This window comes from Pongo pygmaeus, chromosome 18 (assembly GCF_028885625.2).
Source record: "Pongo pygmaeus isolate AG05252 chromosome 18, NHGRI_mPonPyg2-v2.0_pri, whole genome shotgun sequence".
NCBI lineage: Eukaryota > Metazoa > Chordata > Mammalia > Primates > Hominidae > Pongo > Pongo pygmaeus.
In genome coordinates this window covers 77,727,212-77,744,402 of record NC_072391.2, presented here as the reverse complement: position 1 = coordinate 77,744,402, position 17,191 = coordinate 77,727,212, and the positions used below count along the sequence as shown (strand labels likewise).

Genomic DNA, 17,191 nt, shown 5'->3' with positions numbered 1-17,191 from the left:
GTGAACCAACATTTTTTGAGCATCCATTGTGTGTCAATGCCTTCTTGAACATAATCACCTTTTATAAAATACTAACAGCTTCCCTCTGTGATAACTATTTTCCATTTTACAGTGGCAAAATGGAAATATTTTCTGTTTTACAGTGATAACAATTCAAACATAGAGAAGATAAGAAACTGGACCCAAATTGTGCAGCCACTTAGTAGCACATCTGGATTCAAACACAATCTGCATGCTTTGACAGCCCCTATTTTCTTCTACCTGTGTTGTGCTCTTTCCCAAGGTTTGGGCAGAACTGTTACAGAAATGACTGTCAACCACTTAAGCAGTATAGGAATAGTCAGCATTTTAGTAATAAATATTGATTAACAATGATATAAATAGAAACCAAAGCTACCCAAAATGAATGCACAATTCACATCCCTAGCTGATGTATATAAATTAATGATTAGCCAATTATTCTACTATAGTAATATTGAAGATAGCATTTATTACCGTCTTGAGACCAATGTTTCTCAATTGGGGGAGATTTTGCCCCAACAGAACATTTGGCAGTGACTGGAGGAGGACTCCTGGCACCTAGTGGATGGAGATCAGGGATGCTGTCAAGCATCATGCAGTGCATGAGACAGCCCCCATCCCCACACAAAAAACTGTCTAGCCTAGAGTGTCAGTAACACTGAGGTCAAGAAGTCCTCCCCTAAATAAAGAGTATATGGAGAGAAAGGCAACAAATGCAACTTGATTAATATGTGGACTCTTTATTCTTTTTTCCTCCAAAAGATGATTGAGTTTTTTGAGTGAATATATGTTTTCTGATCTTATTTAGCCGTGCTTTGATATGAAAACTAGCTATTTATAGTAATCTGGATAAATTAACTACTTACTGATCTCCTGTCAAGGCTCAGTTATTTATAAAATGTGTTGGCAAGAGGTCTGTGTATCCTCAGCATGTGGTAAGTAGTATATACATATAGGCTGCTGCTGTCTGTGTGTGCACATGTGTGTGTGCGTGTGTGTGCATATGTGTGTGCTCTTGCTGGTTTTGATGGAAGTATAACCTGGGTTTTGGAAAAAGATGCCCTCCCACTACTTCCAACCTTAAGCATTAACTTCTTCCCATTAAGATTTCCCTTGCAACTTGGCCTCTTTTAAACTCCCATCTTGTGCATTCTCTCTTCTAATCTAATACCTCTGCGTACATCTCTAAACATGATCAGTGACAGTTTTCGCTGCGGGGTGAGGCTTTTACTGACAAGGCCAGTGAGCGCTGATTTGAGACCAGCCATTGTGAGTGACTTCAGCTGTCTCTTCAAGTGACATCCAGCTACTTGAGAAAGGAGTGATGACGAAAGTTCTTTGGACAGAAAACTTTCGCTGACAAGAAGGTGACAGGTCCTCGCACAGCTGGTCTCTGATATGCCTCGGAAGGGGCCCACAGAGTGACTAATTTGAGCTTTGCAGTAGCTGGGAGGAAGTACAGGGCCCATGCATGCTGAGAGCTTGAAGAAGTCTGTAAGACAGGCTGGCAGTGGACACGGGCTGGAGGAACCCATTGTTGGTGGGCAAAGGCCAGGAAACTTCGTTTGTTTAGAACATGAGAACATTGAACATGTTCGTGGTGAGTGGATATTTTGCCTGTCCAGAAACAATTCTTTTCCTGGAAATGGTACCTTTTCTTTCTTTAGCAATTCACCCCATCTCTCTTCTCATTTGGTTGGGACGGTCCCTGGCTTCCTGGTTCCAGGGATCAGCCAATAAACCCCATCCCCTTCATCACAGCAATTGGTTCAGGGAGCGGTAGGTGACCCAAGCGACTCAATGAGACTAAATTGTGACTTGTGCCACAATTAGTGGGTAAGAGGTGCCCTTTTTTCCTGCAGTCACCAAGCTGTGGCTATAAATGTGGAATTTCTAGCAACCGCTGTGTGAAACAAGTTAGGGAATGAACCAACTGGGAGAGAAATATAGAGGTAAGAAATGGAGAGAAGAAGCATTCCAGTCCTAACGAAATTACTGGAGCCTCCAATCAGCTATGTTTGAACACTCATCTTTCTGGACTTTTCCATGACACAAATGAATACATTCCTGTTTTCCCTATAGCTGATTTAAATAGATTTTGCAACACAATGATTCCTGATCAATACAAATAGCTCCATTTTTGAGTGCCTGCTATGTGCTAGAAACTGTATATCCATGAGGCCATTTACCCTCACAACAACTTTGTAAAGTAGACACTTCTCATGTCCTCATTTAGATTTGAGAAAACCTGACACTTGGGGAGATTAGGTGATAATACCCAAGGGCAGGCAGTTAGTAAGGTTGACACTATAAAGCAAGTTCTGTCTTATAAACGTTGCAGGTCCATTTTCTGTGGAAAGAAAGTGAAGCATTGAAGTCAGACTGTCTGGCCTTCAATCTTTTTCTTTTTTGAGATGGAGTCTTGCTCTGTCACCCAGGCTGGAGTGCAGTGACGCGCTCTCGGCTCACTGCAAGCTCTGCCTCCCAGGTTCACGCCATTCTCCTGCCTCAGCCTCCTGAGTAGCTGGGACTACAGGCGCCCGCCACCGCGCCCGGCTAATTTTTTGTATTTTTACAGATGGGGTTTCACCGTGTTAGTCAGGATGGTCTCGATCTCCTGACCTCATGATCCACCCGTCTCGGCCTCCCAAAGTGCTGGGATTAGAGGTGTGAGCCACTGCACCCGGCCTGAATCTTTTTCTTAACACTTCTTTGCTATGTGCCATTTATAGGAAACGAACTTTCCTGTACGTGGACTTTTTCATCTGCACAATGGAGATTATAAGTAATTTGTCTATCTAAGGATAGATGTGAGGATGTGAGAAGATGCATATAAGGTATTCGAAACAATGACTGAAACTCAATAAACACTCAACGCACATTATCTATCATTGTTTTCTGTGTCCAGGAAAAAGCTAAGGTGGCTCTTTTGGGGTTAAGACCTATCAGGCTGTGCTCACTTAGAAAGGGCACCCCAAGATCGCTGAACACTTACGCTGATTTACTAGACCTAAAATTAACTATCCTGTTGATATTGGAGAAGTCCTAAAAATAATGAGTGTTTTAACTATGTAACACATCATGTTTCATTTATTCATTTGTTCCATAAGTGTTTATGGAGTGACTACTCAATGCCAGATGTTGAGTTGGATCCAGACATGAATAGATCAGAGCCTTCCCTGCAAGAAGGGAAGAAATTAAAGCACAAATAATGTTGATAGAATAGGGAAAGTGTTGTGTACTGTAAGAGAGATGAAGTAAAATACTGTAGAGGCTCAGAGGGGAGAGAGGGGTTTAAAAAGAAGGACAAAATGAATGGTTTTAGGAAACAGATGTTGAACAGGCAAGATTTCCATGTGTGCAGTTATAGTGTTGTAAGAAAGAGAAAAGCATGAGCCAAGCCACCAGGAAGTATTAGTCATACTTCTGTGTCCTCTTCCAAGGGCAAGGGGGTTGTATACAACTCATTGCCCCGATACCATGAGCAGGCTCTGTATTGGTAGCAATAAGTCCGGTAACGAGGTCATAGTGATGTGCTGAAGGATTAGGTAATCATTAGAGTTCACTTAGAGTTTACTGCATTTAATGGTCTGTTCATCAGCTCATCGAGACATGGGAACAAAGCCCGTCTAAGCTAGCTTGGCCCAATACAAAGGAACAGAAAGCTGGCTATATGTACTGATTTCTTTCATTGACATCCCTTTAATTTGTATGGGAGCCTTACATTCTAACAATCTCTGGTGTGCCCATATAATGGGCCTTGCCTTGTATTTTCTTTCTCAGTAGGATTAGAAAGTTGTCTTGGCTCATTCACATGTGCTTTTTCCTAGCATTATTCACTCTTCCTAGGAATGTAAGACTGTCTCTGTTCATTCATCCTCCATTCTCACTACTTTCCCTCCTTACCACTGAGGACCCATCATTTCCTCTTCCTGGACCAGAGCATCTTTTCTGTTTCCGTGGTGAAGCCAGTATGCTCTCTATGCTACAACCAAAGTCTCACCAATTGTATTTAAAAGGGCTGGCTGGGGCAGGGGGAATAAATGAGGGTTGGGGCCCTTGGAGAACCAGGGACTCCATAGTAGTCAGCAGTTGAATGTGGTTTAAATGTTGGAGCATGTTGAGTAATGGTTAAGAGATAAGATTGAAAGATAGTGGCCAGATGGCAGAGGGCCTTGAATGTTAGACAAGGGAATTTCAATGATATGTTCCCAGTGCCTGAATCCTTTGAATATTTTGAGCATCAGAGTACCATGTTCATCTATCCATTTGGAAAAGATGATTGTGGCAGTAGTGTGGCAGGCAGGGTGATGAAGGTATGAAACTAGAGGTAGGACAATCAGCTGGAAGGCAGTCACAATTGTCTTGGTGTTGAGAAGACATTGATGATGTGTTCTCAAGGGATGGAAAGGAAGGAAAGTTGTGGGAGATACTGTGATGAAGAGGAGCCCCGCCAGAGCGCCCTCTTCTGCTGGGTGTCTTTCTGATCAATGTGGGAATATCCATAATGGTTAAAAGGTGGTAGATTTTGAATATTCAGAGAAAGAAGTCATGTTGGACCTAGCCCTGTCTCAACAGAGCAACTCATTTTTCCATGATACAAGAACCAGAAACATTATCCCCTTCTGGCGAGAGGGGTGAAGCGTGCAGCCATTTTATTATGTTTGTTGGGATTCCTCATCCCTGATTCTACTCCATGTGCAGGTTGGTTGAACTCAGGCCATTTGACCTAGAAATGTCTCTTCCTTGTGAGTTCCTCTGTGTGTGCAGCTCTGGATGATCTTAGGTGATTTATTTAGTATCTCTGTTGCTTTGTTTATTCTTCTAAAAAGTGAGCAATTGAACTTGATTTGTAGGATTTTTGAGGAGTAAATAAAAGCATCCATATGAAAGCATTTAACAGAGTGCCTGGCTTATAGTAGATACTTACTAATAAGAAATTGTTTTTTCTCTTGTAATCATGGGAAGGGAGCAAAAGGGAAATAAGCCATTATTCTTGACCTCTAAGGGCTCATGATCTAATAAGAAAAATAAGGGAAAGCAATATGGAACAAGACAAGATGGTGTCTTATTTAAGGGCAGGGTTTTCTAAGATGGGCCATATGTCCTTGTGGGCCAAGAGGCTGGTAGAAAATGAAAACTTCAAAGAGAAAGAAGGATCAAGTTAGGCCTTGAAGCATGGTGAGGGTCTGGAAATACAGAAGAGATGGAAGATAGTTCCCGTCCAGAGGATGCAAATGAATGTGAGGTCTGATTCTGACTCTCCTGACTTGGGTGGAGGGAGCTAGGAGGTGAGCATGGTTTCAGGATGTGGAAGAGCACTGGGCTGGCCATCCAGAGTCCCAGGTTCAAGTCCCGCCTCGACCTTCAAATAGCTCTGTGATATTATTCAAGTGCCATTGCTTCTCTGGACTTTACGTGCCTCATCCAACAAAGGGGGCTACAAAGGAGGATAAAAGGAGATAAAAAATGTGAAAACAACAAGTAAAACACAGAATCCTGTGCACTTTTGAGTTGTGTGATTATATTTGACCACCAACTTTGCAGGAACACAAATAATTGGAAAGGATTCTTGTGCTCACCATGGGAAGGGACAGAATTTACTTCAGAGAACATTTATTTGCATCACTCTGACTTTCGTTATGCACGGTACTCCAGTGGTGTGAAGATAGAAAGATGAATAAGGTCAATCTTGGCCTCTGAGAAGCTCTCTGTCTAGTAGAAGAGACACACAGGCGACAATTAAATACAACACAGTGTGAACAGTGGCTATACTGGATCCATGTCAAGGGTCCATATCTAGGATGGAGGAGGGAATAATTGATCCTGTTGGCAGGAGATAGAAAATAATCAGAGAAAGTTTCACAGAAGATAGCTGTGAAATCAGCTGGATTTTGAAGGATGAATAGTATTTCATGAAGCTGAAAAAAAGGATTCAGAATATTCTGCATTGTCCAATACATTAGCACTAGCCACCTGTGATTACTGAAGTAGCCACTTCAAATGTGGCTAGCAGTCTGAATAGAGATATGCTCTAAGTATAAAATACACACTAGATTTTAATGACTTAGTGTCAGAAAAAGGAATATAAAGTGTTTCCTTAATAATGCTTTTATGTTGATTGATTATATGTTGAAATGCTAATATTTTGGGTATGTTGGGTTAACTAAAATATACCATTGAGGTTGATTTTTTTGATGTGACTATTAGAACATTTAAAATTACATGTGTCTCTTCTATTTGTGGCTCATTTCAGTTATGTTTCTCTGGGACAGCCCTGCTCCAGGCAAATGGAACAGTATGAAAAGGGACAGGGGCAGGAAAAGCATTAGCAAGTGGAGGTAACTGGGTGACTCCATTGGAACGTGAAGGCTTGAAATGTGCGGGGTGGGGAAGGGGAGTGTCAGGAATTGTGGCCGAAAGTTTGGTGCAGATCATATCATCCAAAGACACTTGGGTGATGCCCTGACAGCACTGGGGAGCCATTGAAGAGTTCAAGTGTGGGGGCAGCACAGATGGGTTTGTGTTACTCATCTTCGGGGTGACTGGTAGAGGAGGTAGGAGAAGCCATGTTGGTAGAAGACATTGGGATGGTCATTGTCCAGGATGGTCTATTCGTTTCTCGTGGCCACAAACTTCTCAAGAAATTGCCACAAATTTCTCAAGAAATTGCCACAAACTTGGTAGCTTAGTAAACAACAGGACTTTATTCTTTTAGGGTTCTGGAGCCCAGAAGTTCAAAATCAAGGTGTCAGCAGGGCCGTGGTCTCTCTGGAGGCGCTAGAGGAGAATCCTTCTTTGCCTTTTCTTGTTTCTGGTGGCTCCAGACATTCATTGGCTTGGGGTTACATCAGTCCAGTCTTTGTCTCTGTCTTCACGTGGCCTTCTCCCTGTGTGGCTGTAAGTCTCAAGTCCCACTCTGCCTTTGTCTTATAAGGATACTTGGCACTGGATTTAAGGACAACCCCAAATCCAAGATGACCTCATCTTGAGTTCCTTAACTTAATTAGTTACATCTGTAAAGGCTCTTTTTCCAAATATAAGGATACCACATTCACAATTTCCAGGCATTAGGACTTGGATGTATCCTTTTGGGCATGACTATTTAACCCACTACAACAGGTAATAAGAGTCTAAAGAGGCCAGGCATGGTGGCTCACACCTGTAATCATAGCACTTTGGGAGGCCGGGGTGGGAGGATCACTTGAGGCCTAGAGTTTGAGACCAGCCTAGGCAACACAGTGAGACCCCATTTCTACGAAATGAAAAGAGTCTAAAGAAAGGATAGTGAGGAGGGAGACGAGATAACATATTCAAATAATATTTAGATGATAATTGAGATTTATGCATAAAATGATACAAATGTCTGATATTTGCTTCACACACAAAAAAGTGCGGAGGGTGTGGGTGGGGAGATATAAATGAAAAAAGATTTCCCTGAGTCAACAAATTATTGAAGCTGGTGGGTAATATGAATGTCATAATGCTACCCTCTTTACTTCTGTATGTGTTTGAAATTTTCTAAAAAAAAAAAAAAAGTCAAAAAGAAGAAAATTGAGAATATGTCATTTCCTTAGGTTAATGACTTACTAATTCAATTTCTATTTTGGTTAAGTGCTCATGATGTGCCTGGCATTTGCAGAAATGCCAAATGCCAAATGTTGATAAACTGTGGAGTAGCCACAGATTTTTTTTCCCCCCAGGGGTATGACACCCTTGTATCACCTGACAAATAGGCTGAAAGATTTACTTTGTGTGTAGGCGCACACATCTGTGACAAGATTTTGTCATAGGATAAATGCCCTTTCATCACAGGCAGGTGAGAAATTCATGTCACCTTGTCCAAACCCAGAGCAGTGAAAACCTATGACTAGCCAGGATCTTGTTAGAAGGAAACAGTTTGTTTTTCTTAATCATCCTGATGTCACTTACAAGAAGGCATGAGCGGCAGGGATCCCCTCTTGACTCCATAAACTAACTGTCACAGGGAAAGATGAGCCTATTTAACTGCAGGAAAATGCTGAAATAGTTTAATTGTCTTCCCTTGATGGCAGACGGTTGTTATCAGAGTGGAGGAGGGAATGCAGAACCCAATGAAATATTAAATGCAGACAAAAATGTGTGGGTGAATGTGATTGTGTAGTTTAATCCATGTGCTTTTTTTTCAAGTCGTTTCTAGTTTCATTGCGAAGTGTGGTATAAAAATGATGTCAGAGGAATGGTTTGCTGGGTTATTTAAAAGCTTGCATACACCATTTACAAGGTATGTTGTTGACGGTTAAAAATGACATATCTATTATTCATGTGGTCCCCCGACATAGAAGAGGCTGCTTGAAAAACGAAATATAGATGAAAAAAAAGGAAAAGTAATGAAGTTCGCAATGTAAACCTGTGGTTAAATGTGTCTGGGGCCATTTCGGGAGCTCAATATTGCAATTTTCCTATGAGACACAACCAGCTCAGGGACATCTGAATCTGATCTAAGCACCACTTAATGAAGTTTTCTTGTAGCTTTCAATCATTTGTCTTAGTTTCTTTGATATAATCTTCACTTTTGGTCTGCATTCTTCTGACTGAAGTGGTTAGGAACATGCACCCTGGGCTCAAATCTTGGTGATGCCACTTGCTAAGCTTGAAGCCTGAGTCTAGTTGCATAGCCCTTCTAAAGGCCAGTTAGACTTTCAAGTGAACAGAATAACTTTTCACTGTTTCAAAAGGTTGTTAAAAGTTAAACGATATAATGCATGTGACACCCTCAGCACAAGGTTTGCCCCGTGTGAGTCACTTCATAAATGTTAGTTATTAGTTTCAGAATAAAGATTTACTGGGGCTCGAAAGCAGTGAGAGAAAAAAATGAAATATACTTGCTAACGAGTGGTTTGCAGACCAGCAGCTGCACCACCACTGAGAAACTTGTGAGAATCTCAGGCTCCATCCTGGACCTGCTGAAAGTGGATTCACATTTAAACACAACACCCAGGTAATCCGTATGTACAGTAACAATGAAAAGCACTGGGAACACTCTTAGGACATTGCAAGGAGTCTGTAAGGGAGAGTTTCCCTGTTGCCTTGGAGTTAAAAACACCATTACTAAGGATCCCACCCATTTCAGAGAGAGGTCAATAGTTGGATTTGGTGCTTTCCTGGATCCCAACCCCACTCCAGCTTTCTGGGGGTTTGCACAACTGGCTCCCAATCTCATCCCAGTTAGAAGCATGGTAATGGGGGGAACTTATCAGTGTTGGGAATTATTGACTCCAAGTGCAGTGGAGTTTAAAATTTTTCTCTTCCTCTAAGCCATGTAAGGGAATAACTTCAGGGACATCACTTTTGAAGACTGGGGATGCTTTAAAGAATAAAAAAATAGGCATGTCATACCTAATTGGATGATAGCTGAGTTGGCAGCCTTCAGGCCCAGCCTGATGGTACCATTTGAGCATGGTGTATTGGTATATTCTTGGGAGATGTTGGCATGTGTCCCCTGGAACATGGGAGTGTATCTGAACTTAGGGACTAGGGGCTGATGCTTCTGCCTTAGAGATTTCTGAAGTCAGGATGTGCCTGGGAACAGAACTGAGAAGACTACCCCACCCTAGGTTTTTGTGACCCTCAGGGAGCACAGGAAAGGGACTTCAGCTCCTCAGCTCCAGGTGAAACAACATGGAGTTGGAGGAGAAGCAGTCTTTTGATGTTGCCTGTGCTTGGGTGTGCTGGATAGGGGCATGGGTCGTTAGTGTGGCTGAAGGGACAAAGCTTTCCCCATCTACAGAGTCCTCAATGATGGGCAGGATCTGGGGAAAGTTGTCTGCTGCCTCGGAAAGGATCCTTGGTGAAGAGACCACCTGCCATATTGGGAAAGGCAGTTGCCAGCCAACAGAATCCTCAGACAGTGACAAAGTGAGACTTGTGTGGCTTCCCCACTGCCAGTCAAGTCACTATTTTTCCTCCTAATCTTCAATGCCAGAGAAGAGGTTCCTTAGAGCCATCCACTGGGATTCTGTCCTTTGAAAGTTCTAGAAAGGGAGGAGAAGTGAAAATGAAAGCAAATCCCCTCCAGTTCTCTCAGCCGCAAGCCCAGCTGGTGATGAGGAAGGGGAGAGTTTCAAAGCGAATATGGGCTTGGAGTTTTAAGGTGGGCTGGGCTTTCAAACATCCGTTCATAACTGGACGTGACCATGATGCTTTGGAATCTATCCAAAAGTTTAGTAAGAGAATAGAGGTAGAAAATCAACAGACTATAGTCCAGGGTGGTGACTGGTGAATAACATAGATGCTTCTGATTTACACCTCACTAAGTTGTACACCTTGCTCAATACACAGGTTTGTCTTTCAGGTAGTTAACATCTGCAGTTTTGGCTATTGGACAGCAATCTTCAGCTTTCATTTGCAGGTCAGTTTTCTCAAGGATGGATTTGAAGTTTTTGCTTGGAGCTGAGACCTGAGAGTGAGACTTGTCTGGTCTGCAGTCTGCCCACCTCTATTTGGTCCTGCCTTGTCTTCTATTTGTTATAATGCATATGTTGACAGTGTGCTGTGTTGTCTACTTGCAAATACTGACACAGGACAGAAAACCAAGGCCTGATTTAGATGATAGCAGGGGAATGAAACTGAAGACATCTAATATCACATGATTCAGATCAAGAAAGCAGAAATTTGGGAAAACACAAAGAAGTGGATTTCTGTGCTGATGGTAGCTTACATCTACAATATGAACACATTGACCAGAAGTTCTGTGTTGAGACTGGAGGAAGTGTTTAACAGGTTACTGCCTCTTCATCTCACTGATGTAGATCTTTCCTGCACTAGATTTCACCTTCAGTGCTGTGATCATCGTTCAACTATCCAAAAGATTGTCGCTGAGAAGTGGGATTGACATGGTCTCAGGATGTGGACTCAAAACCAATGGAAGGAAAAAATTGAGCTCTGGAAATTTTTGTGGAAGAATAAAGGCTGCCTCACAGAGGAGTGAGCTTTCTGTCATGTGAGTCACAAAATCTCAGTGTTTTTAGAGCCACCCTGTTGTGCTATCATATACTAGGTCTTATTTATTATTTCTGGGTTTTTTTGCACCCACTAACCATCCCCTCCTTCCCTCCATTGTTGTCTTAATTCAGTAAAAACAATAGCTAAAGTTACCGAGCATTTGCTAAGCCAGTCATCTGTCTGTCCATCCATCTATCTGTCCATCTGTCTATCTATCCATCTATCTGTCTATCCATCCATCCATCCGTCCATCTATTCATCCATCCATCTGTCTGTCTGTCCATCCATCCGTCTGTCCATCTATCCACTTATCCATTCATCCATCCATCCACCCATCCATCATCTATTATCTACTTACTGTTTTTGAAAATCCTCAAGAAGACCCTGTGAGGTAACTATGTCAATTTTATAGATTGGGAATGGCTCCCAAGTACACAGGTTAGATCTGTAGCTGAGTGAGAATATTTTTAATACCCAAAGGTAAAATGAGTCTCTAGGATGGGGCTAGTCAGCTTTGAGAGGATAGAAAAGAGGAAACACAGAAGCAGAGTCTCAGAGGTCAAGGAATGCCAAGGCATCATTCAGAGGAGAAGGATTCTTGTCTATATATCCAGAGGCTTCATGATATCCTTCCTGGGCATGCCCACCCTTTAATGGGGAAGGGTGGCTGATTTGGGAAGTCCCTTTTCCTAACCTATTGCTGAAGTGGGCATCAATTTTAGACTGTAAATCCATCTTATGTACCTCAACTGAAGCTACAGGAAGGAAATGTAATCTGTAATCTGAACATAAGTGACGCTATGGATATGTGTGTATGTTTATATAAAATATGTCAAATTATAATCAATATATCTAAGCATACATTTCTTTTTTGTTTTGAGATGGAGTTTCGCTGTTGTTGCCCAGGCTGGAGTGCAATGGCGCGATCTCAGCTCACTGCAACCTCCACCTGCCGGGTTCAAGTTATTCTCCTGCCTCAGCCTTCCCGCGTAGCTGGGATTACAGGCATGTGCCACCACACCTGGCTAATTTTGTACATCTTTAGTATGGACAGGGTTTCTACATGCTGTTCAGGCTGGTCTCGAACTCCTGACCTCAGGTGATCCACCTGCCTCGGCCTCCCAAAGTGCTGGGATTACAGTCATGAGCCACCAAGCCTGGCTTAAACATATATTTCATATAAACTATATCTAATTATATAATCTTTTTTTCATAATTTGAATCTATATGTTTACATGTATATACTGTCCTAGATTATCTGAGACACTGCAGGGAATGGGAAGGCAGTTTTCTCTCCATGCTGGATGATATGGTTTGGCTCTGTGTCTCAAATGTCATCTTCAGTTGTAATCCCCACATGTCAAGGGAGGGACCTGTAATCCCCGCATGTGGAGGGAGGGAAGTGATTAGATTACGAGGGCAGTTCCTCCCATGCTGTTCTCCTAATAGTGAATTCTCACGAGATCTGATGGTTTTACAAATGGCAGTTTTTCCTGTGCACTCACACACTCCCTCTCCTGCTTTCCACCATGTAAGATGTGCCTGCTTCCCCTTCTGCCATGATTGTAAGTTTCTTGAGGCTTCCCCAGCTGTGCAGAACTGTGAGTCAATTAAACCTGTTTTCTTTATAAATTACCCAGTCTTGGACATTTCCTTATAGCAGTGTGAAAACAGACTAACACACTGAGAGCTAATATTTGCTGAGTCCCTATTATGTGTCAGTCTAATCCAGTGTGTATTAGAGCCAAAATTTGAACTCCACTCTGGCCACTTCCAGAATTGAAGCTCCTCCAATTCAGAGTTGCTGTATTTCCCCGCCTCCCTCCTTTTTTTTGAAATATTCAGTAATTCAGCAATCTGATCTCTATCTGAACCTCAGGTAGACAGATGTGCTCTTTAGCCATAGCTAAGAAATGCAGCTGGAAATAGAGTAATGCAGGGGCTGGGAGCCATGTCCTTTATTGGGGGCCTTTCTTCTGATCCTGTAATTGAAGGGCACGGCTCAGCCAGCCCAGCCCTGTCTTGTGGCTTTCAGAGGGATATGGAGTGACATGAGTTGAGGTGTCTGCAGTTCTGAGGTGTAAATAAATCCACAGAGATAAATCTTAACAGCGGAGGTGCAATTTCCCTTCATCCAGTGCTTCTTGGAGGCTTCGAACAGCAGCAGTTTGAGAGGGATGTTTGAGTCCATTGCACTGAGCTGGATTTCCAGGCTCTTGGCATATTGTAGGTGGCTTCATAAGATCGGACCAGCTGGGGATGGGGCTCAGCCAGGGATGGAGCTTGAGTTGAGAGCATTGGATTCATGTGTTGACTTTGAGCCAGAGCAGAATCCCAGAGGTAAGAAGAGATTTTCTTTTGGGAAATACTATCAGGCTTATCATCCTTTTTCTGTTGTTGTTGTTTTTTCTTTTTCTTTTTGTAAAGGGCAATCCTGTTTCCGTTTTTAAGAACCTAGAACCATGTCTTCAAAGTAGGTGACTGGGACATTACAACACTTCATTTGGTTTCTTTGGTAGGAGATTCACATGACAGAATGATTTTTACTTTACTTGAAAACTCTTCCTACCTTAGAATGCACCATAGATTGGTCAACAGCGATTCCCAAGGCAACAGGAAAGCCACAGTTTGGCCCACCCTCAAGGGATGTGGTAGTGGAATTACTGTTGCCTCTGAGTTCATCGTGCATATATTTAAAGGTGAACTGTCTAGAAAAATAAAATTTTTAAAATGAAATATATATTTTGCCAGCCCCAGCTTCTTGCTTTGTGTAGGGATTCCCTTTTTCTTCATGCATCAGGGCTCAATGTGTCACTGCCTTTCCTTGTCTGATTTCATTAACTTGAGCTTGTGTTCATCTTGTGGCAGCTTAATAACCTTTATTTGTGGAGTTCCTCAAAGAAAGCCTTGGTTATAAATCCTGTGTCACAGAAATGGAGTTATAAATGCCAATCTGTGTCACTGCATAATATTTATTATTTTAATTAAAGAAAATGGATGGTGACATTTATTTGGTCACAAGTTACTTGTTAATGGCAATGAGTGACAAAAAAATTACTAATTTTATGAGCAAATCTCAGAATGTTTTTCGGTGATAATTTTGTTTTGCTTTCAGTATGAATTGGACATGTTTTTGGAAGCCAGTGCTTGTATTTGGTGAGACACTCTTATCATACAGAAAAGCATCAGCTTACTGAGAGGGACAGTCAGAACTACGTGGTGAATTCAGTTGCCTTTGTCCTCAGCTCTCTGAGATAATTGTGTGTGTGTGTGTGTGTTACTATCAAAGTAGAATAACTACAGTTTCAAGATTCGAGGATGTGTGCTAGGATTTTGACCCATATTTAAGGCATTCTAACTGTAGTACCCATTCAGATTGGGGAATAAGTCAACTATGTATAATAGTCCAAAGGCTGGGGACTTGCAGGGTGTTTAAATATATGTTATTTAATGCTTAGATTACCACCATGAGGAACACACTTTTATAGCTCTATCCATTTATTTATTCATTCAGTCAACATACATCATTGGGAATTAGTTGTTTTAGGAAAAAGTTAATGGAAGAGGAAAACAGACTATTGTTTAGGAACTAGTGCAAAGTGCCATAGCCTGTGAATGGCCTTGCTGGCAGATGAACCAATCATTTGCGTGACTCCAAAGCCTGTGATCTTACCAACATTCTACTCGCCTTCTGAAACAGCATCTTCTAATGTTGGGAATTTGAACACAGCAGGGAAAAGTCAAGGAGCTCTGTGGCGCTGAGGAATTTGTTGCTGCTAAGGTTAATTTTTCTTTGTCAGAATATCTATAAAGTTCTGTTTGCTAGGGATTTTGCTCTTTTGGTTTTTGTTTGACTTGTTCCAGGAGTGAAAGGCTAAAGGATAGTGCTGAAAAACGGAAGGCAGATTTTATTTAATTGTAAAAATTGTTAGCTTGTACACAGTCATAATGAATGTGGATGTATATTTTACTTAAAATGGGAAATATTAAAATTAAAATAACTTTTAATTTTTATTTTAAAATTAAAGTAACTTTTAATTTTTATTTTAAAATTAAAGTAACTTTTAATTTTTATTTTAAAATTAAAGTAACTTTTAATTTTTATTTTAAAATTAAAGTAACTTTTAATTTTTATTTTAAAATTAAAGTAACTTTTAATTTTTATTTTAAAATTAAAGTAACTTAATTTTTATTTTAAAATTAAAGTAACTTTTAATTTTTATTTTAAAATTAAAGTAACTTAATTTTTATTTTAAAATTAAAGTAACTTAATTTTTATTTTAAAATTAAAGTAACTTTTAATTTTTATTTTAAAATTAAAGTAACTTTTAATTTTTATTTTAAAATTAAAGTAACTTTTAATTTTTATTTTAAAATTAAAGTAACTTTTAATTTTTATTTTAAAATTAAAGTAACTTTTAATTTTTATTTTAAAATTAAAGTAACTTTTAATTTTTATTTTAAAATTAAAGTAACTTTTAATTTTTATTTTAAAATTAAAGTAACTTTTAATTTTTATTTTAAAATTAAAGTAACTTTTAATTTTTATTTTAAAATTAAAGTAACTTTTAATTTTTATTTTAAAATTAAAGTAACTTTTAATTTTTATTTTAAAATTAAAGTAACTTTTAATTTTTATTTTAAAATTAAAGTAACTTTTAATTTTTATTTTAAAATTAAAGTAACTTTTAATTTTTATTTTAAAATTAAAGTAACTTTTAATTTTTATTTTAAAATTAAAGTAACTTTTAATTTTTATTTTAAAATTAAAGTAACTTAATTTTTATTTTAAAATTAAAGTAACTTTTAATTTTTATTTTAAAATTAAAGTAACTTTTAATTTTTATTTTAAAATTAAAGTAACTTAATTTTTATTTTAAAATTAAAATAACTTTTTGTTTTAAAATTAAAATAACTTTTAATTTTTATTTTAAAATTAAAATATTAAAATACAAGGAGTATATTGTTTTTACTACACTATGTTTGTAATTATTTTATCCCTTGAGTCCAATGACGTTAGGAACAATTTTGTTCTATAGAGATACAGTCCACATTTACAAGGTGGGCTTAAAGATGAGGGCACATAAGGTAAGAGAGAAACAAATATTTATTGAATGTGTACTTTGCACTAGCCATTATACTAGGCAGTTGGCATGCATTCTAGCATTTAATCTTCTAAGAGATGTACTATTATTTTCCCATCTTACAAGTTGGGAAACTTAAGCTCAAACCCTTTAGGCTATACAACCACAAGCTGCTAAGCCACTTGCACACAATTGGGGCGTATTCCTAGGAAGCACCTGATCATGGGTCACTTGCTGCCTGAATTGAGAGATAACATATGTGTATCAAAATGTATCATAAAGGTCTGATTCAATGAGTTTTGACAAATGCATACATCGATGTAACATGCCAATCAATATATAAAATATTAACATCACTCCAGACAGTTCCCTGGTACCCTTCCAGTCAATCTCCATTATCCAAAGGCACCCACTTTCTTGACTAGTTTTCTCTTGTTCTAGGGCATCCTATAAATGGAATCATCAGGCATATACTTTTTTTTTTGAGACAGAGTCTCTCGCTCTGTGGCCCAGGCTGGAGTGCAGTGGCGCAGTCTCGGCTCACTGCACGCTCTGCCTCCTGGGTTCATGCCATTCTCCTGCCTCAGCCTCCCAAGTAGCTGGGACTACAGGCGCCTGCCACCACACATATGGTGTATACTTTTAAAAATGGCTTCTTATATTTAGCATATTGCTTCTTAGATTCATCTAGTTTGCCATGTATTGATAGTTTCTTCCTTTTTTACTGTTGATAATAAAACATTGCATGAATATACTACCCTTTTTTTATTAGTTCACTTGTTACTGGATATTTAATTTGTTTCCAGTTTTTGGTGATTATGCATATAGCTATTATGAGCATTCTTTTACAACTCTCTGTGCAGACATATTTTCTTTTCTCTTGGGTGAATAGGTAGGATTGGAATTGCCAGGTGAAAGTCTAGGGGTACACTTACATGAAACTACCAAACTGTGGACCAAAGTGATTAGTAGCATTTTATGCTCTTGCCAGTAGTGTGTGAGAATTCTGGTTGAATCAGTGATGTGGTCTATGACTCCAGTGTCAATTAATCTCATTGACATTGCTTGGCTTCTGCCACTAAGCTGTGATTGCTGGCATAAAA

At 39.7% G+C, this 17,191-nt stretch overlaps 1 long non-coding RNA gene across 1 annotated transcript in view; it reads left to right on the top strand.

Moving 5' to 3' along the window:
* The window catches only part of LOC134738517 (uncharacterized), a 100,568-nt gene extending 89,566 nt beyond the window's left edge, over window positions 1-11,002 (top strand). The window contains exon 3 of the long non-coding RNA XR_010124248.1: window positions 10,828-11,002. This is a non-coding gene — a long non-coding RNA (uncharacterized LOC134738517). The remainder of the gene's footprint in view (window positions 1-10,827) is intronic.
* Window positions 11,003-17,191: the final 6,189 nt, after the last annotated feature.